The sequence below is a fragment of the Vanacampus margaritifer genome, chromosome 15 (genome assembly GCF_051991255.1).
Source record: "Vanacampus margaritifer isolate UIUO_Vmar chromosome 15, RoL_Vmar_1.0, whole genome shotgun sequence".
Classification (NCBI taxonomy): domain Eukaryota; kingdom Metazoa; phylum Chordata; class Actinopteri; order Syngnathiformes; family Syngnathidae; genus Vanacampus; species Vanacampus margaritifer.
This window is the reverse complement of record NC_135446.1, coordinates 13,095,647-13,121,253: the sequence shown is the minus strand read 5'-3', so window position 1 is coordinate 13,121,253 and position 25,607 is coordinate 13,095,647. Positions and strand designations below refer to the sequence as shown.

The 25,607-nt window shown below is 41.2% G+C and overlaps 1 protein-coding gene across 4 annotated transcripts in view; it reads left to right on the top strand.

Moving 5' to 3' along the window:
* ptprda (protein tyrosine phosphatase receptor type Da) overlaps positions 1-25,607 on the top strand; it is a 254,753-nt gene that overhangs the window by 43,831 nt on the left and 185,315 nt on the right. For all 4 annotated transcript variants that reach the window (XM_077544513.1, XM_077544514.1, XM_077544512.1 and 1 more), the window contains exon 6: positions 23,146-23,169. The gene's annotated coding sequence lies outside the window, so the exon portion shown is untranslated. The remainder of the gene's footprint in view (positions 1-23,145; positions 23,170-25,607) is intronic.

Below are 25,607 nucleotides of genomic sequence, written 5' to 3'. Positions count from 1 at the left end.
GCCGAAATTGCCATCAATAATTCGGTGAAATTGTTCGTGATCAAGTTGAGAGATCCTAAAGGTAAACCTTTGCAGATTTCGGTCACAGTCAAGTTGCAGGTGCAATTTTCTTCCCAAAGCTATGATACGTTCCATTTCAGTGTCATTTTATAGTTATTATATGTGAAAATGTAGCCCTTGTCTATTTGTGAGCTAAATCATTTTCTTGGCATTTTCTGGTTTTGCGGTATCTTCAAAGACTTCTTTCAAAGACCTTTTTCATTCATTCCAGAAATATAAAGGGGTAATTTTTCTCTGTTGAGAAAAACCTGACTTTTCTGCTTCTTTTTGTTTTTTTTGGGAGCGTTTGATTTTATACTACTACTCAAATTGTAATAACATTCTGTTATTTTAAGGACAAAAATTCTTGAAGCAAGTCAAATGTTCTTCCCCAAAACATGCCTGGCAAGAAAAAAGATCTTGGCAGTCACAGAATAAGCATTTTGTTCATTTGAGACTTTAAACCTTGGTTAGATTTGAGTTTTTACAGTGTGGTAATGTCTCATTTGAAAGACATCCTCAGTCCTCACGTGGACCATAGTAACGTGATCGGTTTCACATATTCGGCGGTCACCTCTGTGTGAGTTCTGGTGTGCTGGGTTTCACATGTGAAAATGACTTCTTTAGCAATGATCCCTCCCAAAACTTGGCTGACCTTTCTCGCTGATGCATTTCTCTCTCTGAGGAGCGAAAGTTGGGATGCTCTCCTGCCAAGAAGAAGCTTATTAATGTATTTTCATATAAACCCTGCCACTCTGTTTGCTGTTTTATTTTGACTATCAAACTGCTCACTTTTTTTTTTTTTGGAAGCCATGCTGGCGCCGTTACATGGGGGTGGATTGTCTTCAGAATCCACAATGTGACGGCCTATTTATCTTAGAAGTAATAAGTGCTGAGTCGAGAGTCCGCTGAGCATTTTCAGTCAATTATTTCGAACAACAGCGAGAACAAAAAAACAGCATCCCGTGGATTCGGCTGAAATGTCGACTTCAAAGGCGCAGGAGTTACATGCCTGCCGCTTACTTTCCACTCGATCGTGCCTCTAAATTCAATCGCTGCAATTAAGACAGTGTAAGACAGTGTAACCCTGTGAGGGGCGGGCTGGTATTACCTCCAGCTTTTGATTAAACATTTAACAATAGCATGACAGGGAAATCAAATCAGGATCATGGCTGCCTCACTCGATGGAGTGCTCAGATGTGGAAAGGAGAGGAGTGAGAGTGCTGGCCTGCATCTCAGTCCACTAGATAATTCGCATCCCAAACTGCAGTCTTCCAGAACACTGCCGACGGTAATTAGAAATTAGGCTACCTCTCGATCCCGGGTCTCCAGTGCATCTTGGACAATGACTCGGACACCCCAGCTGGGACCGGAACCTCACATAGGCGTCGCTCTCTGAGCCTGTTTTCCTCTCTACTTTTTTATCGTGATCATCATCTGTCTGGCGGCATTCAGACGCACAATATTTGGTCACAACGCATTATCACACAGATGCAATGAGACATAGTTGTGTTAAAACATAATAGTGGTAATCTTAAAAATGTAAGTGAATTCCCAAATTCTCTGAATAGTTTTTATTTTAATTAAGGATGGGTGAGTACCAATACCAGGTATTTGCCTGTTTTCAAGGTATCGGTACTAGCAACACCCATTTATTTAAATTACAATCAGAAACTAGAAATTAGAATAGAAAATTACCATTAATTTTAGGAAATATTAAGTAAATATGCTATATTGGGAAATATAGGTCTTTTTTTTATATATATATATTACTACAAGCACTAGTGGTCTGAAAAAAGTGGTATTGAGCATTCCTAATTTTAATGCATTACACTGCCAAGTCAAATTTTCCTGTTCAATTGGCAGATAATCTTGCTTAAATTAAGTATTATAGTCCAGTGACTTGGCTTTCTCCAGGGACCAGGAATACACTAACTCAAACCACACACTTTACCCAAGCAATCATGCACTTTTCAAACTGGCACCATCATTCTGGTGCTCTGCACTTTATAGGCCCATTTTGCTGCTATGTACGTATGGATGGGAAATTACCTGTGCTTTTATTGTTGCATTACTTGCCATCTGCCAAGGAAATACGAATGGAAACTAGCTAACTTCAGCACATGCACAAAGTACATGTGTAAAGATGTTCATATTCAGATTTTTATGGGGAAAAAGTGCTTGAATGAAGTAAATTGTTCCGCGAAAACTGCGTACAAGAAGAAAATCTTGGTATATAAGTTAGCCAGGATGGTGTAAAAACACCAGAGTCCACCAAATTTGGTAGAGGGGTAGCGCACATTAAAATCTGTTTGTTTTATTAATTTCCTATATTTATTGTCGTCTTGGGAACAGTCTTTGACATGCTTTGTTCGCCATTGGGCGTCCGATTTGTGGTTGGTAGTGAGTGAGAGCGACGCGGCAGGCTTGAAGCGATTTTGTCATTTTACGAGGGCCCGGCGGGTGCGGGCGCGTGAGTGAGCATCATTATCGAGCTTGGTGACGTGGCCGTACATGCGTATGCTTCCCGCCGCCGCGGCTTGACGATGCCTTCAAGGTGGCATGGCAAGCTAAGCGGAACACCAGTCATCAAGGCTTTCCAGCTCATGAAGTGTGCAAATCTGGTGGGATAGCGACGGCGATTAGAAGGAAATTGAATAGCCGGGCCAGGGCCAGACCACTTAATGTGATGGGGGGGATGAGGCAGAGATGAGTGAGTTTGAGGGGCTGTGAAGGGAGCTGAAAATACAAATAAAATGTAAATGACGTCTATACAACGCTAATTAGCTGAGGTCATAAATTTATTCATATTGTTGAAATAGTACAAAAAACATTAAAATGTGCATAAATGCCCTACAATCACTAATTCAAAATTAAAAAAAAAATGCTATGTTGCCCTTTATCAGGCCATTAGCGTGCCACTTAAAAGTAGGTGACCAAAACATGCTTAATTAAAATTAAACTGCACTAATAAACTAAACACCAGAGGGTGCTGAAACTGCACAAATGGAAAAAAAAACAACCAGGCATTTTTAACAGATGTGCAAATGACTCATTTCAGTGAAAATGGCTGGGAGTGAATGCGTTAATAGGATGATGACGATATCGTGGCTGTTTTGATCTCACGATACACCGTTACATTCCTAGTGGAACGGGGACCCCAAGTGGACAAAATACATCCTCCTCACATGCATATATTATATGTTGTATAGCATACAATGATATACTGGGTTGCTACGTTACGGATTTCAGGGGTGGTTTGGAACGTTACCGCCACGATAACCCAGGGATTAATGTACTTTGAAAAAAACTAACGAGTTTAGTTGAAACAGGTGTAATTATGCAATGTGACGAGGAGATGCATCAGCATCACCAATTGTTTTGTTTGGTAGCATTTTGCACAACCATGCAATGGTTGTGAGGCCTTCAAAAACATTTGCAAACTCACTTGAAATTACTCACAGAAATTCTCTAAGAAAAAATAACATTCCACTCATTTTTTTGCCCCAAAATGATTGCTCCTCACCCAGTAAATGTGCCTTTCTCGAAATGCTTCACATAAATCTTGCTTAAAGTACCAAAAAAATCCTTGAGACTGACATTTCGAAACTCAATGCACAAATCCATTGTATGTACTTTTCAAAAAAGACTCAGGCTTGGAGTTTTATTCTTTGCCTGATAAATGTGTCCTCCATTCAATTCCAACGTGGTCACTCCATAATGTTGTGCGCATCCCATTCAAACAATTTCCATTGCACTGCTTATGTCCGAGTGCATTATTCTCGTGAGCTCGTTAGAGCATGAACTAACGAGTGCCCCGGCAAACATGATGCATTATACATTGCGCCTCATCAAGTGAGAGCATGTCTTCCTCGTTCTAATCATGCTACACTGTCTGACTTGACAATTTCTGATGAATGCCGTTCATATTTGCGAACCTGCTTTGTTAATATTAATATGAGACCAAATGGGCTTTGACTGATGTGATTTTATCAGGCCAAGGGAGTTACAGTACTGTATGTGCGTGTGTGTGTGTCTGTATTTTGGGATGGCTTGGCGCTCCTCTCTATTAGATACCATGATGTAATCCATCTTGTGGCTAATTAGCGACAGGGGGATAGAAGGGAGGAGGTGGAGGAGCTGGCACACGCGGTTATAGATGAAGGCTCTTTTGCTGTGGGTGCTTAGAGGGAGGACGCTGCTCTTTGTGAACAACTACATATGGTTGCATCAAACCAAAACAGCCTACTTCCTGCGTGTTTTCAGGCATGGGTTCTTGAGATTTTTTTTTTTTTTCAGGGTCTACTCATGACACAAATGCTGACAAAATTTCAGGTTGTTAATTGAAACTGGCTTGCGAGGCTGAATGATTGCAAGTTTAAGGGAATGCGCGTTTTCACCCGGATGAACATGCCTGACATTGTTGGCTTTGCCTTTTGATGTGATGAAGCAGCATGCGATTAATTGATTTAGTCCCATCTTTTTGTTTCCAAGTATAAACTGAAAGACTCAAGAATAACTTAATCTTTTGAAAAAATGACACAGATTAATGACACAGTTGGTATTACAGTACTGTATAGTGTGTATGAGCAATGTGTAGTGTTAGCGCCGATAACAATAAAATTTGATATCTCAAGAAGGGTTTGAGCGCTCGTTAATCAAGACGGACAGGAGCAGCGCCCCGACCCGCTTCTTTTTTTTTCCAGCACGATGGTGGCGTAGCTGGAAGCTCCCTCAGCTCAGATCCAGCTGTGGCTCAGGGAGCCAATTAGGAGCGAGTACCCCTCACTACAACCTTTTGTTCCCCTGGCCTTATATTGCGGGAATATTTGTCAAGCATACAGTATATACATTTTTAATCGTCGGTGTCTGACCATAAGCTTCATTTTGCAAATCTGCTGCCTATGTAAACAAGTCAAAGGGCTTGTCTCGGTCATATGATACTCACTTACCTCACTCACTCAACAAAGGTGCATTCATGTATGATTTTCTCAACGGATATTTGAAGCTCTTTTATTCAGCTCTGACTTTTTTTTTTTCCCCCGTGATGGACTCGCGTGGTGCATCATTTCGAGCTTCCTGCTGCTGATGTGATTAGGTGTCATTAGCCAGCTCAGCTCTTCAAGCTCACCCGTGAATCAGCAGGGGAAGTTCACCATATCGATTGGGCTCCACTTTCAAGACCTCAACCTCAAAATTCCTGACCTTGTTTCAACCTGGAAACCGCCATGGCGTCTTGCCGGGCTGTGTATCTACCAACTATACTGTATAATATCCATCTATATATCAATCCACTGATGCGCTGCAGCCTCCTCCACTTGAAGATGGAAGTTCACTTAAGGATATGAAAGACGGCCCACATGGGAAATAAAAATCCACTATCTATAGCTTTTCCAAGCACTATTTTGGGACATGATCACATTCCATGAGGTAGAACAGGGAAAATATGCATGAATATACTTGATATGCTTACGCGTGTGCATTAGTGCTATTACTTTTCACTAAATGGGCTCTTACATCAGCTTGCGTGTCTTCAAAGAAAATACAACTGTCGGGAATGGGTTGTATTTGCTAGACAGACGTCACGTGTCAATGTGTATACCAGACCAAAGTTGTTCAAAGTTTGCCTACATTGGTCAGCTTATGTGCAACTTAAAACAAAAAACAAAACAAGGACCATCACACAAAAAACGGAATATCAAAAACCTCCTGCAGACGCTGATGTCATATTTCCATTCCTTAATCGGGGGTTCGAATCAAGACCACGAGGCACTTAAGAGCACAGACAGACATTCAATCAGTGGATTCCACCGTCATGGATTTCAACCACGCGTGCACTTTATAAATGATAGTTCACTGTCATCAATTTGTGTTTATTGGGAGGCGCTCACTCATGCCTACATTCATTATGGATGATGTGAAAAGATCATTACATTGCAATTATACGATGCCTATCAGGAGGGGGGGGTAATGTAATTGGCTATGTTTGATGTACATCTATGTCAAGCCGTCTCTTAAAGCTTGCCTCTGTTTCATTTTGATTGAATATACAAGTTAGTGCGTCCCCGGCAATCACAAACGAGCGCCGTTCGACTCGATTCGATTTGAGCCGACGTAATTAGGGTAAGCACTTTATCCAGTGGCCTGTTAAAAGACAAAAAAGGCGGCGTTTGTGAGCACGCCCGGAGCAGCGATTTGACGCCGAGCAGCAGTTTCACAGGCTTATAACGGAGCCCGAAAGCAAGTCGATCACTCGCCATTGAGTGACTCTAATGGCCAGGCAGAGCCTCGTACCGCACCCGTCATTCCTGAAGAGCCCTCGTTTGTTACCTATTAAGAACGTCGTGAGCAAAAACATCTCCAAGATCTTTCACTTCATGATTAACTTATTACTTTAAATTAATCAAGCTGTATTCCACTTGTGATTAAGAGCAAACGTCAGATGTACGACCAATCCTGCGAGATTTCAGATGCCAATGTCTGACATTCTCTTTATTAAGCGACACGAACAATTAGCATTAGCCACCGGATGTCACTTTTTGAACAGCACTCCCCAAACTTTTTAGTGCCTTGGACCAGTTTCACATGGAACAATATTTTGACAGACTGCAGAAAGAAAGAAAAACAAATGATGAATAATCCAACTCACCATTAAACTGAATGGAGTTGTAGCACTGCGCTTGTTGCTCTTCAACAGACAGTTATGAAGGACAGATCCACTTCACAAAGATGGGATGTTGGAAGTGGAAGCAAGTGCTTGTTTTGTTTGTGGTTGTTGGGTGGGCAGTTTTGAAGGCTTCATTGCTTCATTTGAAACTGTTGCCACTTACTATGCAGATCGGGTTTGGTGTGTGACAATCACCTGCAGCCACAAACCCTTATTTTCAGTTGGAAGGCTGATATTGTCTATTAAATGCGGCTTTCTTTTTCTTGAAAGTTGGAGGCTTTTCTTCTATTTCTCCATTTGGCCTTTTCTCCTTTCCGAAGAAACCGAAACTGAAAACATTTGTTTTACTCTGTTTTGCTTGCTTTTTATACCGTATCAAGAAATGTCAGGAATCACTGACTGAGAGGCCTCAAAATCAGACCCTGATTTTTTTCTCATTATCTGGCTCTAAATACTGGTTCTTCTTTGTCCCCCTGAACTACATAGCTAATAACGAAGCTGTGTAAAAGCCAGCACATCTGGTGTTGCTCAATACTTGTTTTTGCCAAAAAAAAGCAAAGAATGTCCCGACCCTTGAGGTTTTGGACATCCTGTTTTGTATGTGTTGGAGAGCGTCAACTGCCGGCTGTTTTGTGAGACAATGAGTAGAAACAAGCATCAAGAAAGGGTTCTGTTCATGTCCATGCAAAATCCATTGGGAAAGGTAGTTTTCCGCGAAATGGTACTCACATTTGTGTGATAAGTCGCTTTTCATTTATGTTGCTTCAACCAGTCAAAAAATAACATTTTGGAACTGCAACAGGAGGCTCCCAAATATCACAATGTCACTTTAGTCAACAACCTCTGTGCCATTAATTCTCTACCGCAACTTTTTTTTTTTTTTTTTTTTTACTGAGAGCTCAGTATTGTTCATTCGGTAATTTTAACGATTTGACATGTCATCATCATTGCACACTTTTTTTTAAAAAAAATTTTATGTGGGTTCGAATGTGCGTGTGTGCGTGCGAGTGTGTGTGTATTCATTAGTTCACCTAAAACCTATTAAAAAATCCCATACCGTTCACCTAAACCGAACACTTCCAGCCAGAGTCGTGAGGCCGTCAGGATTGCATTTTAAAAATACTTAAGTCTCCAGAAAAATAAAATAAAATAAATAAATAAATACTTTAGTCACTTAAGTCAACAACCTCTGTGCCATTAATTCTCTCTACTGCGACTTTGTAATATTACCAAACTGTACATCAGCCCATCTGGCATGCAAGCTGCGAAGCGCTCAAGATTCCATAGTCTCATCAGGTCTCTGACTGATTGCTCCGTCTGCCGCGGTGTCAGGAGATGGATGAGGTGGCCCGAGAGTGACTGACAAACATGACGGCGCTCGGGCAGCCGCAGACACTTTTCTTAAAAGACGCCTCGGTAATTGGGATGTGGGTGCTGTATTGTTAATGATCACATCACTTTAAAGACGACGGCTCCCTTTGCGCTGCCAAGTATCTTCGTCGTACCGTGCATAGCAAGTTATGCATCCATACTGTTGGATTTGTTTGGATTTTTTTACTGTGAGATGCTTCATCCCTGCACAGCAACACTTGTTCATAACGCTAACACGTGGTCATGCAGGAAAGACGGGTAAAACAAAAATACATTAATACGTATCGAGTTGTATAAGTAAATAAAATGATTAATAAATAACACAAGTAGGTAAGTGAATAAGAAGTAAATATAATAAATATCAATAAATTAACACAAAATACAGCTGACATCATAAAACAAAGAAACAATGCTACTGAGTCTCGTGTCGAGTCAAAAACCAGAGATGTGTTTTAAGACGGGTTTTAAAGGTTTGAGACACTCACAGACCAAAATCTATGAGAGAGAGCGAGTTTAAATTTAAGTTAAAAAAAAAAAAGTTCATTATGTAAGAATGAAAACTAATTGATCGCCGGGGAAAATGTGTTTTTTTTTCTCGTGTATTTAGAATTTACAATATAACTGCAATTGTGTTCTTTAAGCAAGCAAAAACAATATATTTTTAAATTGAATCTGAATACCCAAATATTTCCTAGAAATTTCAGTAGGATATCCAAATATCAACATATTGCATAGCTGCAGCACTAAAACTATTTAGTAAAATGAAAGTTTTCAGCTGCTTGTATGGCAGCAGCATTTAAAGAATGAGCCTGTAACAAAAGTGACTCTCCTGTATATGTTCACATTTGCATTGTAGAGCTAGATTGTTTATTTTCTTGCAGTCTTCTCAATTAAAAAAATAAAACAGTAAATAAAATATATAAAATAAATAACTGAAATTGACCTTACTGTTCATTAACTGAAACGTATAATGAAAATGTGATCCTACCATGATGGCTTACTTTAATATTTCGCCATATTGACTCCATGAAAGTTGTCGAAATCAAAATGAATAAGTAACCAATTACAATATTCAGGGTTTCCCCCAGAAAACTTGCTAAGGCTGGTGGTCATAGACGGACTGGGAACAATATTTGGCCCAGAAAAAATAAAGCATTGGGGGAAACCCTGATGTTAATTAATTGAATATTTACAATTATCCATCCATATGTTCTCTACACCACTTATCCTCTTCAGAGTGACGGGATGCAGGATATTATCCCAGCTGACCTTGCGAAAGATGGACTACATCCTAAATTTGTTGCCAGTCAGTCACTGCACTGACATAGAACCATTCAGATTCGCTTTCACACCACCGATGAGTGGGAGCTGAACCCACGTTGCCTGCGTCAGTCAGGTGAATACTTCATCATCAGTGACCCAAAATACAATCATGACAAGTTTTCAATCAAAGGTTTTATATGTATACTCTTTTGTGTAAAAAATAAATAAATACATATTTTAGCTTGGACAAGACAGACACTACTCATATAATCATAAGGATATCAGGGAAATCAATATTATCTTTGCGCAGGTTTAGCTGTGCTAGTTGAGCCTAATTGAAATGTATGAGGCAGCCGACTAAATGATCTGCGGCGGCCAGGGAGCCGACATGATTACAAACATATGGAACGGTTCCTTAGACAAGAGAAACATTTGCACACTTGAACAGCTCGGGGATGTTCATGGGACTGGACTCCTTTTTTTTTTGACAGGTTTTCATGTGCCTGCCTGCGTTCACTTGAGAACGACAAAGGCAGGGAGGAGTTCGCAAAGAAGCAGCACATCATTAAAAACAGTGCCGCACTCATTGTTGTCACTGATATCAACATTAAAGATCCTGAGATGCCTTTGAAGGCGGGTACGAAAATAGCGTCGTCTTCAGTGCTTGCGCAGCCTTCACATTTCCACATAAATTGGGGAGAAAATCAGATTCTCAACATTCCCGTTTACTTTAACCACCCACAGCATCCATCTCTCTTGCCACATCTCCATAATAAACTATTGACATTTTGCTTAGGAATGACTGCAGGAATAATGAGCCTTGTATCGTGTAAAATGAGAAATGAGTGCAAGGGGTGTTTTATAACCTCCGCTAAGCAAGATCGCTCAATTCCACTTGGAGTAAAGCTGGTGCGCGAGCCGATGAACGGGCACTCTTCCTCTCTTCAGACAACATCTGTAGGACAAGTTAACGATCAATGGCCAGTATGGTCCTAAAATGGCTGCTCTCACCAATATGCAGAGATGGCAAATCCAGGTCCTGAAAGTTAAAAACCCTGCCACAGTTCGGCTTTAGCCCCCGGTGCTAGCTATAGCTAGCAAGCTCCCTAGCTAGCTCCTGTGGTGCTCATTTACCTGCTAGGGATATAGCTAGCTCCCATGGTGCTCGTTTACCTGCTCGGGAGCTAGCTAGCTAGCTAGCATCAGAGGCTAAAGCCAAACTGTGGCTGTTTTACTTTTTGGACTTGGATTATCCACCTCTGCCAATATGGCAGACTTCCTGTGTCTTTTTGGGCAAAGTCATTTCGACAAGCACACAGGTACATTCAACCAAAAAATATGGGGATGGTGCAGGAGGTGAGTTAAATTATCGTGGGAGAACATTTAGATATTCCAGTACTCTTAACTACAAAATGATGGCATTGAATTGCATTTATTACATATTCTTGTTATTGTCTCCAGGATAGCTCATTCACACTCCCAGTCTGGAAGGTGGTGATCCATCCAAGTGTGTACAGATGTTGTAATCCATTTGTTTAAATACATCTGACACGTTCATTAAGCTGCTAAGCCACGCATGCTCTCGTTTTGTTTGAATCTCTTCAACGGAAAGCCTCTTCTTCCCGACAACAATTAGCACACAGTCAAAACGCAGGGAACATCGTGGCCGTCTGCCAGCCGAGCGGCTTACACCGTGGAGTGAGTGAGTGGCAGCCAAGGAGGACAAACTGCTGGAGGGACAAATCAGGGAAAGTTCAGATCAGCTAGCTAACAAAGATCTCTTGTTCTGGCTGATTATTCTGTACCCAAACACAACCAAAAGAAATAAATCAGGCTTGTCATATCACAATCAGGGATGTGATTTTTCCGCTAATTCGCAGAATTCCGCTTTTTTTACCCCCCCCCCCCCAAAAAAAAAATCAATTTTTATTTTATTTTATTTTTTTTTTTTTTTTTTAGTAGTTCATTGTGTATGCACATGACTCCGTCAGATAACATCTTCTGCTATAACAAAGACATTTGTGGTATGCTCTAATATGAGTTACTTTTCATTTGGTCATGATATAATTATTTGTTCATGCCCCCCCCCCCCCCCCCCCCACTGGGCACTGCTCTGGACCTAGCTGGGTGCCAGCGGCCCCCAGACCCCCGGCTAAATTTTCAGATAATTTCACTTTGGTCAAATCACATCCCTGCACAATCCAAATCCATGTAAATATGTCTTTGAGTGCATGTAAACGTAAAGTAAGTAAATAATAATTTGTTAGATAGCAGGCTACTTCCTGCTTCATAGTGGAAGACCCAAAATTATAGGACAGTGGTCACGGTCTCATTTTGCTACTTTTTTTATTTGATTTTTTTCATTATTCCGGCTAAATTGTAGTAGTCCCAATTTGAATCAGTGCTTCCTGCGTCTCCATTTCCGTGATTGCCATTACATGGCCACCTGAGTAGTGACAAGTGAATGCAGTTTAGCACACAACTCAGCCCTGACTCCCATTCTTATTTGGTGGCTTTTTCTCCCTTGGCTGCCTTGCTTGCTCTCCCCCCCTCCTTACACATGAGTGATGAAGCATTGTGCTGTCCGCTGTGGGAGACATTTTCTACAATCAAACTCCATTCTGTGGCCCGTCCTAATAATAAGCCCAAACGATCACCAGTGACTGAAGAATGCATTGTGTTTTAACACAGCACGTTCCGATGTGACTGAATTGCTGCTCCAATTGTTGGTTGCTTCCTGTTAACTTTATTCCGAAATGTCCAAAAGGGAAATGCATCGGGGACTCCAACAGTGGTTCTCAAATTGGGGTCCTGTAGCTAAAATATTTTGCCATGAATGGTTATGTGGTATTTAAAAAGTATACACCTACATTTGGGGATTGGTGTGCCAGTAAAACAAACATAATAAACCAATTACTGCTACCTGCTGTAGTGTCTGTCTAATAGATGCTGTCCATTTACGGAAAATAAATACCCCATATTATCACAATTGGTTAAGTATAGAGGGTTTCCATTAATACATGCCTCGCTCCAATGTCATCCAACAACTGAAAATCAAATTTTTATTCATATTAGGACCGGATTCACCATCATCCATAAGCATCTCTCTCAAAAACAGGGCTCTTTTTTTCCTGCTTTTGTAGCCGGCGAGCCAACATTGTAGTTAACTTTCTCTAACAATGTGTGAACTAATGTATATGCATCAGGCCCCTGCATAACCTTGCAACATTCCTTTTGTGTCATAAATGTTCCGACTTTGTATTCCGCTCTCAAAGTCTCCGCTGTGAGAAAACAACTGCCGTCCTTGCCAATGAATTTTCATGACGGCTTCATCATTTCACGGCGCGGCGCCACAATCCTCTTGACCTTTGTCCGCCAGATTTCATCGCCTGTGATCATACTTTCCACCCCCCCCCCCCCCACACACGTTTTTTTCTCCCCGTTACTTGCTATAAAGTCTTAAAGCTCCGCCAAGTGAATGCGAAAACGTTGCCGCCCCCGCCCTCAGTCCTAAAAGACTTAAGTCTCCTTCTGCCGTGTATTGGATTACGGCTTGATCACACCATTCTCGATCTAAATAAAATAATTAAAAAAGATAAAAAGTAGCGATATTCAATACCACTTTTTTCCCAGACTGATACCAATACTCAACTCTTGAGTAGTCACCAATACTGACACCAAGCACCGATGCCACGAGCACTTTTGATACATAAAATTTCCCCAAAAAACAATGAAAAATTTAAAGTCCTATATATCCAAACATAGCATTTTTCCTTAAAATTGTGTGAAATTAATGGCAATTTTTTATTCTTCTAGTTCCTGATCGTAAAACGGCCACAAAAGGGCGACCAATACTGGTATCGGCCACTGTCATGTGTACCCATACCTTGAAGTAAGGCCCGGTACCGTTTATCCCGAAAAATATCAATAATGCTTTTCGGGGAAAAAAACCCGCTAATTGTGTTGAAATCACGTCAAGCAAGCCTAAGTTTACTTTATAAAGTAGAATATAAATCGACTGCTATTTTTCACCCCCAAAAAAATGAAAAGAAAAAGTTTTTTGAAGGGAAGCTTGTAATGGATTCATTTCAATAAGGAAAGATGATTTAAGATGTTTTGAGTTGTGATGCTGAACAAATTAAACTTGTCTCAGGGCACCACTATAGTGTCTTCAGTTTCGTAGCTGCAACATAGATTTACAGTATATAATAATAGATACTGTAGATTTATGCTTTAAATACTGTCGATAGATTATCTGGGGATAGCTATAATATGCTGTGATTCTACTGTATTGTATAACTGGTGCCACACGGCTAATGAGGTGCCAGAGTTAAACCAGCCTGCTGATTGTTTGCTACTATTTGCTAATTAGAGAGCATGCAGGGGGTCATTAGCAGGGAGGAAATGTCCACTGCTTCTATGCGCTTATGTAACCAATCAATGGCTTTAATTAAGACTCTTAGGTTACTTTGGCTCCCCGCAGACATCCTACTTGTTTACGAGGACTCCAGTCAACATGTAATTCAATTCAATTCAATTTATTGTAAAGCCCCCTAATCACAGATGTCCCAAAGGGATCCCCAGGAACTAATGCAAAAAAACTCAAAAGCACAGCAACAGAGACCTGTTATTATTAATAGTGATTTTTTTTTTAAATGTCCATTTTTTTTAAAATTATGATTTATCATTATTAATATCAATATTATGATTGACCAGTTGTAATTTAAGTGCACTACCCTGTATTGTGATATAGTGGAATAAATGCATGGATGATATTTACATATAAGAGAATGATAGATAAGGTCTTAGGACAACAAAAAAGGCGTAATTTGTGACAACTGACGAGGTGTTGATTCACCCAAGAGCAGCTTCGCTCCCAACCACTCCGAATACTTTCAGGCATCTGTCAAAGTGTGTGCGCCGACATGTGTGGAGGTGTCAAGAAAAGGCATTGAGAGGATGCGCACACGATTGCATTTACAGTAGAGCGAAGTGTGTATGTGTGTGTGCTTCCTCAGGGAGATTATCACTAATGCATAATACATGGCGCCATATTTCCAACTCTTAACGTGCTGAGTTGATGAAGAGGAGATCAGGTGGCGGGGAAAGTGATTACAGGGCATAAACATTGCAGCTGATATTGCTTTATTGTCACCAGCGGAAGAAATGGCAGCTAGATGACAGTCGCCGCAGACGAGTGCCAGCGTCAATGTTAATCAAGTGTGCTGATTGTCGGCAGCGGCGGCCGCAAATCAAAGCAAGTGTCGAGTCGGGAGGCAAAACGCTTCCAAATGTGCGACGATTAATTCACCTCTCGCACTTGTATCAGACTGCACTGAAATGATTAAGTTGTGCAAAAACATCACGACATGTTTATTTTTTTTAATCAAAAACCTCATATTTGGGTTCAGCCATAACTAGATTAGTATATAGCACAAGGATGGGGAACATGTGGCCCCTGAGTGCATTTTAATTTGTATTCAGGCTACAAGAATCTAAATGGTTTTAGATGATAGAGCAAATATTTCTCTGTTATCGATAGCAGCTGCCGATTGGGGCTAATTTGGCCAAATTCTCTTGTAGAAGCTAGTCAAAGTTAGGGACGTTAATGATAACCAGACGTCACCATACAATATTGTGTGGAGTTTAGCGATTATAAAAATGAAAGCTCATGATAAAAACTCACAATATTGTAAAAAATCAATAAATTAAATAATCATAATAATAATAATAATAATAATAATACAACCGGTGTATGTAATGTACCGGTAGGTGGCCAAACATGCCTAATTACCATTAAACTGCACTAATAAAATACCCACCATAGTGTACTGGAAATGTACAAAAGGAAAACAATCTGGCCTATTTAACAGTTGTACTGCTTTTAATATCGTAATATGATGATGACGATGTTGTGGAAATTTTAATATCACGACATTGCGATATTGCTGTTATCACATCCCTAGTCAAAGTACGAGCCCGAGGATTTGGCTGAAATATCTGCTTCAAACCAAAATGGCCGACTGTTCAATTTCAGACATAGTTTCTTGAGACTTTTCCATGCATTTCATTTTATTCAATGACACTTGGGCATCATTTTTTCGACCACTTAAATATTTTTTTTAAATTTAATTTAAATTACGTCCACCAGGATTACAACCCGGAGTCGACTTTTTGTCCCAAGAGCCACGTTTTTTGGATCCACTGGATCTTTTGGAATATTTACCCTTGAAACCCGTTTAAGTTTTTAGCATGAAATTTCAAAGGCATGTCTATCGTGTGTAAGACCCTTAAAATTCTTAAGTGCCAATGCCCGAAAGGACAAAAGAATTCAACCATTTTTCGTTTGAAGTTGCCGTTTTTTGGCCATAGCATTCTAGCTATGAAAAACAAAACTCAGATTCACAAGATGAGATCTTGTTATTCATTGGAAATGTTAATGTGTCCGATTTATCAACATTAGAATCCAGCACTCTTCAGTTCTTGTCAAGTGTTTGTTATTCCAGTGGTAATTACATTCACACTTGACACAAAATAATGTTTGTAGCATTTTAATTAGACCTCGAAGGGGTTGTCTTTTTTTATTTTATTTTAGGTCTGGTTATGCTGACGTAATGCTTTCTGTTTATCTCCCAAATTTTAACCAGAGCACATACCCAGCCTGTACATTATCCCAGAATCTCATTTTGAATCTTTGCTTGAGAAATAAATAAAGTTCAAAGCTCGCATATCAGTGGCTCCTCTGCGTCTGGGGGCTTGCCCGCATGCTTTTGCCCGTGTCGGAATTTTCATTTTCACGCGTTCCCACAGCTGCCGGCCTTGCCGAGGAGTGCACAGATGGCGGCGGGGTCGAAGTATTTTAATTCATTTTCAAAAGAAGTCGTACTGGCGATATTAAAAGGAGTCCCCCCCCAAACATACAGTACGTATGAGAGCAAAGCTTCCTTTCACTCTATTACACGGGAATAGATGCATGGCACACCCCACATCACAGTGGTTGGCTGTTCTCATTTAACTCCATCGGAGTGACAGGCATTCTCCAGAAGGAGAATGTTTGTAATTAATGATCAGCCCACATATGAAGGGAAAACCGAGTGCCACTTGTGCCAATCCATCTGTCTTGCTGTAATGGCTGCACCTGGCCGAGTTTGCACCGTTCGGAATGTTCTGGAAGCGAGCTTGGCACGCTGAGGGGGGGATTAAAAAGCAATATCAAGCCCCCGTGTGTCTTGCTGCCGCGCTGTTTACTCATCATGCCCAATTATCTATGTGAGTATTTAAACAACTCCTTAGAATTTATGATAGGGTCATGTGGTTTTCTGAAACTAATATTTAAGAAGTTAATTTGCAGACAGAGAGTGCACAGTGTGTCAAATGTCATTATTACTTAATAGCTCAGAGCGACATCTCTTATCGCGTTCCACCTCTTTTTCTTCTTTTGCGGCCCCCACGGGTTCTCTTGTGTCTGCAGGCTTTTTGCAGATACGCATTGGTCGCCCAATTTTCACATCTAATTTAACATCACTCACGGCCGGCAAGGCTTGACAAAGCTGAACTCGGGCGTTCAGTCCAGTAGTGTCTGATATTCCTTGCCTGTGATCACCATCAAGGTTTGCAGGAATGAGTACCAGAATTGTCCAGATTGTCTTATGTTCAAAAGAACTTGTGAAGAAATATGGGAACAGATCGAGGTTTAGAACGAGAGGATAGTGGTGTATCATCATTTTTTGGCACGTCAATCTCTATTCAAGTATTAAAAACTGTGGTCGCATAAGGCTGCGAGTATATTCTGGATTGTAATCTAGAACCACTGGTTCTCAACCCCGGTCCTCGAGTACCCCCTATCCAGCCTGTTTTCCATGTCTCCGCAGCCAACACAGCTGAGGATTGTTATCAGGCTTCATGCAGAGCTTGCTCATTTACCTGATCGTTTCGAAACACCTGTGTTGCTTGTGGGAGACATTGGAAAACAGGCTGGATAGGGGTACTCGAGGATCACAGTTGAGAACCACTGCTCTAGATCGATGGAAATAGGTGACGTTCTTTGGTCCTTCCTCGGGTATCCTGACGGCCTCACGACTCTGGGTGGAAGTGTTCGGTTTAGGTGAACCGTATGGGATTTTTTTAAATAGGTTTTAGGTGAACTAATGAATACACACACACACACGCACACGCACTTATACATACTCACCCACATACAAAAAAAAAAAAAGAGCAATGATGATGACATGTCAAATCGGTAAAATTACCGAATGAACAATACTGATCTCTCCAGGAAAAAAAAATAAAGAAATAGGTGACGTAATCTGCAACAGTACAAAGAGGCATCACCGGCGGTGACAACAGCAACCAAATTAACGAACCTTCTGAGACAACAACAGAATCCATAATTGTGGCAATAATGGAAATGACTAAAGGAACAGTTGTCATGACAACTGAATCCACAACAACTTCGGGTACTACAATGAACTGAACTGACACCTGCAGTGACAACAATAGATTCTGATGACAACGATAGCCAAAAGAAGAGAGCCTTGATCATCTGAGGCAATTACCGTCCAATCAGCTAAGGCAACAACACGGTGACAACACCTTCTAGACCATAAGTCTCAAACTCTGGTCTTTGAGGGCCACAATCCTGCATGTTTGCGAGACACCAACTGAGGGAACAACAGCGGATATGACACCTTCTTTGGTATCTTGGACCGCCTCAGCTTTACCCCAAAATCCAGAACCACTGAGAACCTTGGAAATGACGCCTGAGGATGGGGTATCTTGTTCCTGTTGTTTCTTCTTTGACAGAGCAATCTGGTGTGATGGCAAATGAGAGACAGATGCAGTGACAAATGATAACATCTGCTGAAGAAGAAACGGCTCTTGAACATTCTGTGCTCTGGCACTGTCTGTCTGTCAGATTTTTTCCCCCCCTCCGCTACTGTGCTCCAAAGTCACTCGGAAACATCGAAAAACAAGTATGTCCAACTGTTTTAGTAGGCTACTTTTTGACCCATTAACAATAGCTTGGCCTTAGATACCTTTTCTTTCAAATTCAATACACACATTTTACACAGTTTTACCTAAACATAAAAATGATACTTTGATTTACAAGTTAAATTTGTTCACGATGATACTTGTAATTCAAATGAATCGAATACACTTTGTTTATAGACATATAGGGCACATAACACACTTTGGTTACACCGTCTTCGCCCTACAACTCCCCTCCAATTTTAATGCACCAAACAACTGGGGGGGGGCATCGGTTGGCGGCTTTGTTGGGGGGGGGGGGGGTGGCTGTGGACCGGTGGGGTGCCTGGCGGGCCTGCAGTGCCCCTGCTGCTTTTGGGTTGGGGGCGCGGGCCGTGTTGGGGCGGGAGGGCGCTCCTGCTCCTGGGTTTGCTCTCCGGCCGGTGGCCCCTGCTTGCTCTGTCCTGGCAGGGGTTGACGACTCCCCTCTTTGGTGGAGATTTTCATACATGCCAGGTCCACCACACCAGCATCTTTCGAAACTCAGACACAATCTGCTTCTTCCTCTGGTCGTTGAATCGGTGGAGGCTGGTGTCTGTGGATCTCACTCTGCTTCGTCTGTCCTTCCTTCCTTTCCTCAGTCTCTCCTTTGGTCTCTTGAGGTCTCCCTGATTTGTTGGAATTTGGATGTTTCTGGGGTTGGTGAAGGACTCTGGTTGGTGGCGTGGTGGGTGGTGTCTGGTCGGTGCTGGATTTCATTTTCCTTTCTTTTCTTTGGTCCTTCCTCGGGTCTCCTGACGGCCTCACGGCTCTGGCTGGGTTCTGAAGTGTTCGGTTTAGGTGAACGGTATGAGATTTTTAAACAGGTTTTAGGTGAACTAATGAATACACACGCACATACACATACTCACCCTCATACAAAATAAAAATTAAGAAAAAAATTCAAATGAATCCGTTCCAGAAATATCATTTGTTTAAAGGTTTGTAACTACATCAGGGGAGCTCAATCAATGCTACTTTTGTTAGACTGTTCATTATATTTTAGCATTAAGCTAGCCAATTTTTTTAAGAAAAAGTTATTGTAGTAGACACAATATGTCATTTGAAAATTACTGCCCTCCTGTACATTATGTGCACAATGCATGCATTTCATAGAGAAGGTCATTCCATCAGTACTGATGGACTGACCGTTTTTTGTAAATTGAAGAAAAACACAATGATGCAGAGGCCTCAAAAACTCAAAGTATCACATGTGATACATTTGGCATTATAGAATAACTTTAACTTAAATAAATAAAGACGTCTATTGCGTTTATTATATTACATTTTTGAAAGTCTTTTATATAGTATGTCATTTGACATCCCCAAAGTTTTGTACCCGATCTGGCTTCTTGACTGACTGGTGCAAACTTCCCGCCACAGTCTGTGTGATCCCAGGCCATCTGTAGCCTCTGTCAAAGCCTCACTAATTCCTCGCAGCTCAGATGGAAGGCTGCGAGCTCGCCGCGGTCTTCTTCCTGTATCACTTATTCCTCTCGTTCTGTCCTCGCCAACGTCTGCTTCACACCTTCCTTCACCCGACACTCTCCTTTTTCAGCTCCCCGGCCATTTTTGTTTCTTTATGTACCGCAGCAATAACAGCTGTCCTTATTCCACACCGGCAAGCAGGTGCAATTGTCTTGAATTGATAAATTGAGGCCTTTCTTGTCATGAGCCAAATTGACCAACGTCTCTTGTTCCTTTCGCTCGGCGCTGTCACTTTTGGTTTGCAAATAAGCAAATTCTCTCTTTCCTCTTGGAAAAAGAAAAATGTGCAAACCCAGATGGCCTGACATAAATAAACCAGTAGGAGTTAGCATTGGTTGTTGAGCCAGCAACATAGGATTTGGTGCGCGATGTCCTGTGAGGTTTCCTGTCAGCAATCTGTGTCACCGCCAAAACTGTGAGTTTTGAAGCTGTGTCAATGCAAGAACCATATTGATTTTTCATCTTATCTGACACAAAATGGTCAAAGGTGGAAGTGGAAATCTTCCAGGCACAATCGATGAATCGGGAAATCTTAAAACTGTCCAAAGTTTTAAAGGTATATATTTTTCAATTTCTTTGATCTTTGTTCAAAGTATCTAACCCATGTGATAAAGTGATAGTTGGAATCAGCTCATTTTTCTTTTTGGCACTTTCTCCTTTTTAGTTTTCATTTGCTCGTGAAATATTCTGATGGTTGACCATTTGGAGTCAGTACACTTTTTTTTTTTTGTATTCCTAACTGGCCGGTCAAATGTAAACTCTGCGCTGCACGCTGTACACACGGAGTCTTTTCCTTTTATAATTCCCCGTAGCACTGACCACTTTAAACCTCCCCAACTCCCTCTTGTCAATATAGAAAAGACAAGGCGAGGAACGGACTCCACAGCCTTTCTTTGCCTTGTCAAAAGTTTCCATGTTGGGCTGCAGGTTCCACACGGCATAACTAAGACCCTTGGAAAGGGCTTATCTGCTTAAAACAGGAGGGCGATGGAGAGGAAAAAATGCAATTCCGTATCTTCCATCTTTTTCCTGAGTTTTTTCGAAGCAACCAGAGCTTTGCTTTTTTCCCGTGAGAGTCTCCTTTCTGTCGTCTCACTGCTTTAATCCACTTACGCTTCTTAAGCCTACCTCCACTTGACTTGATTGGCCACCTTTCCAAATTTACTCCCGATCAATAAGCTTGTGGACTGGAGAACTTTCTTCTATTGGGTTCTTCTTGTTTTTCTATTCGCCATTTTAGACCTGGTACACACATGAGGATTCTTCAGTTCTTAAAGGATTGATTATCTGTTACTTTCCTCACACATGAAAATTATAAATCAGGTATTTAACAATTTTGGTGGTACTATGTGTTGTGTAGGGTTTGACAGTACATGACTTCAAAATAGAACTTACTTTACCAAAATCCTTTTATTTTGAAGTTGTTCCCTTCAGCATCTTGCGGTGAAACGAATGGCTTGAGTTGTCTTTTTGGTGTCTAGGACATTTAATTGACGTTACAAACTGTTGCTACCAACGTCAACAACACAACAACTTAATAAAGACTTAATTACGCTGACATTGTAATTATTGTATGCTGCCTGTGGCTACAGTGTTTAGGAGCTAGCAGCGCCCCATATAGACAGGGGAGAGCTGTCAGATTACTTTCCTAAGTTTAATAAGATGCAACTCAGGGGCAGCAGATACAATGAAAACATCATTGGCCCCAGAATTGAACCCTGTGGAACACCATACGTTCCATTATACATGTGAATTCATATTGCACATATTCGTCTGACCTGGCTAGAGAGTGTGAAGGGATTACATTGATAGGCCTAAATGACTCTGACTTTGCTGCTGACATCTTGACATCAAGTGTTATATTACGTATCAAGTATTTTGATTGTAATATTGCTGCCGTCAATCACATTTGTTAAACATTAGTCCCTCTCACCGAGCCTAGCATACTGCTGGTGGTCTTACTGAAAGCCCAGGTGCTTGCGGTTCCTCTTGAAGTCCGACATAAGTCCCTGCTGCCGACCTCCCTCGGGTCCAATTTTCCCCGGTTTTGAGCTTGAAGGCAGTGGGCTGAGCTCTGTGTTTAGGTACATTACAGTGCTAGCAGCGGGTGTGTGTCCAACCTGAATGGTAATGAGCGAAGACCCAACTCCCCCACGTCCCCCCCCATCCCTTTTCCTCTGCTGAAAATAGATTTGTTTGCACGCGGTGAACAGATATTGTAATCACACTCTCCCCCGCCTTCGGGCCCCCGGGGAATCGGTACGTGCGCGGCAAAAATGCAAATGAATGCCGTGCCATAATATTACCTACGTACGAAGAACAGGAAGCCACGTCCACTGCTTTCCTTACACAAGAGTGAGCAGTTTGTGCAACTCATGTCACGATGATGTCACTAGGATGCCTGGCCAAAATATAATGATGATGCAAGATTTAAGGAAACGTATGTCATACTTTATGTAGGGCTGCAAATAATGATTATTTTGATAATCAATTAATTTTTCGATTATATTGTTGATTATTCAATAAATTTTATTTTATTTTTTAAAATTTCCATTCATTGACTTAAATAAAAAAAATATATTTTTTTAATTTATAATTATTTTACTGGTTTGGTCGGTAACATGTCACAACATTGCCTAAAATTTTCGTCATTGATCTTGTCTTATTTTGATTCAACACAGTGGTAATCAATCTGCTTTCATTGTGGAGTAAATAAATCTGAAAATATTTACTGGACGATTAATCGATTATCAAAAATAATTATTGATTAATCTGATTACCGATTAGTAATCGTTTCACCTTTCAATTTTATAACATGAAACTATGTATATCAAGAGACAAGTTTTAACATACAGTATACTTGCTAAAATACGTTTAATATTTTTGGTGATAAAAAAAAAATGTAGTCTAGCAAAATTGCAACAAGTAGTGATGCAGCGCCGTGCAATGTGAAGTGTGGGACTATTTTGTGTATTTGTGTGTGTGTGTGTGTGCGTGTGCGTGTGTGCACATTTACCAAAGCAAGAAAGAGGCCTTTTTGTGGAATAAACGAGCTTCCCCTTCAAATCACTCGACAAATATTAATGCAAGTTGTGCAAACTTTGTATCTCGGGGGACGCCATGGAAGACGTTTCATGTCCTCTCTATTAATAAATGATACACCACCCGTGTTGAAAGAGGCTATTCTTAACAAGCAGTGTGCGCAATAGTGGGACACCATCATTTTTCACATAGAACTTTTCTGCACATGCAACTTGCTGACATTTATTTTCCCTCTCTCTCTCTCTCTCTCTCTCTCTGCCGCCTTGCAGATGTGACCGACTATTCCGCACGAGGTAAGAGGCATTTCATTTTTCATAGTACTCAGGAGTGCATGTGTGTCATGCGTCTTTGGGAGGCATTGCATAAATATGGAAGAAGCCTCAGATGCGCTTGAGCTGCTCGGAGTGCCGTCAACATTCCAACGTGTTTCTCAATTGTATTCAAATGAGCCCAGATTGTTGAGACAAAAAACGTTCAGGGGCAAATTGACCCATTTCTTTTTTTTTTTTTTTTTTTTTTATCAAACAAACCAAATTTGGGATTTTTATTTTTTTGCTATGGCATTTTTGACAAGCTATGATTGCAACTATAACAATGCATTGTTTCCTAAATAGAATAACGTTATCGTAAAACTACGTCTTGTAAATATTTAGAACATATTTAAAATGAAACCCGCTAAAGTTACAAATTTATTCCTGTAGCTTATTTATTAATTAGAAAAAAAATCATACAATTTGTTTTTGTCTTATTTTTACTTCTCCTGGTATTTTTTTCATTGCTTTGCTAACATTACAATATTGCACTTTTTAATGGATTATTTTAAAACTATGACTAATGTCTAGGGCTGCAAATGCAACTAACGATTATTTCATGAATCGATTAATCTGTCAATTACTTTTTTGATGAAACAATAAAAAATTATCGGACAAACTCCCCCCCCCCCCCCCCCCAAAGATGGTTCAAAACAAATACAATCAGAAATCGGACAATATTTACTCTCGAGAAGCTGACATTATGAGCATTTGGACAATGTTAAAATAAAAAAATAAAACAATTAATCTATTATCAAAAATAATTAGCAATTAAATTGATAATAGGAGGCAGCACGGTGGCTGACTGGTTAGCACGTCCGCCTCCCAGTGCAGAGGACGTGAGATCGAGTCCGGGCTTCGGCCTTCCTGGGTGGAGTTTGCGTGTTCTCCCCGTGCTTGCGTGGGTTTTCCTCCGGGTACTCCGGTTTCCTCCCACATTCCAAAAACATGCATGGCAGGTTAATTGAACACTCCAAATTGTCCCTAGGTGTGAATGTGAGTGTGGTTGTTCGTCTCTGTGTGCCCTGCGATTGGCTGGCAACCAGTTCAGGGTGTACCCCGCCTACTGCCCGAAGCCAGCTGGGATAGGCTCCAGCACCCCCGCGACCCTAGTGAGGAAAAAGCGGCCAAGAAAATGGATGGATGGATGGATTGATAATAGATAAAAAAAATAATAATAATTTTTTGCATTTCCGCTTAAATAAAGAAAATAGATTTTTAGTTATTTTCTTTTCCTTTATAAGTTAGGTGGACAGATCAATTCTAAAAGACATGAAACAAAAAAAATGTAACCAAAAAGTTTTGCGGTGGAACGTCATCGCTGCAGGAGGTGAAGTGATGGAGGACGAGTGCAAGCGACTGTCATTGACTCGCGCGTACAGCATGGCCCCGGGCCAGGCCGGACCAGGCCAGGCCGGGCCAGGACAGGACAGCAGGACCTCTCAGGGCCGCCCCAAGCCTCAGCGCATCTGTTCAAGAGAGGGCGGGGGTGGCCAATCAATCATCTCGGCCCTAGTTTGGAAAAAGTGCAGTGAACAAATGAGGAAAGTGGCATACCTTGATGTTGCCTGTTTCTTCTGGATCTTATTTAACGGGACTTTTCTTTTTTCGGGGCGGTCCGAGCTGGTCGCGTAATTGAAAAAGCGGCAGCGGCCGTTTGGGCTCGACTTGACTGACTTGACTGCTCGGGAAAAGAGAAAACCCCTGGCTGGCTGAGAATAATAAGTGCCCATGGGAGGCCGCCAGATGGACGTTTACTGTGAGCCTAGCGGGAGAGGGAGCGATCTGTCAAACATCACACTGGGCGCTCGCGTGTGTGTGCGTGTGTGTGTGTGTGTGTGTGTGTGCGTGTGTGTGTGTGTGTGTGTGTGTGAGAAGCACTGCCCGTTCACGTCCACTGTGTCCATTAAGAGACGTGAAACATACGACGATCAGCTGATAGATACTTGCAAGGTCAACAATCCTCCGTGTATTCAAACATACACTAACGAGGCCGACCTCTGCCAAGGCCAAACACGTTTGTCTTGACAGAAAGATTCCTTTTTTGGTAACGTTCTTTTTTTGAAAAATCAGGATTTGCGGGGCATTTTCAATTCCACTCCAATTCAGCAGGTGGCTGTAATGCTCACGCCAATACTTTTTTCCACTCATCCCGATGCTAATGGAGTGTAAGACCGTCACTGAGAAATCAGGATTTACAAAGCTATTTCACTCCAGTCCTGTAGGTGGCGTTAAAAAAATGAGTCTTTTGGATGTTGGCGCTCTTATGACACTGTTTCTGGCAGCTCAATAGTCGGAACCCGAGCCAGCACAAGAGAGCGGTCTCTGGTTTACACTGCTAAGCAACTAACATTATAGGGTTTGAAGTCTAAAAGTAGAGATTGCGCTTTGTAATGCTCAGGAGTGGAAACATGGGAGAT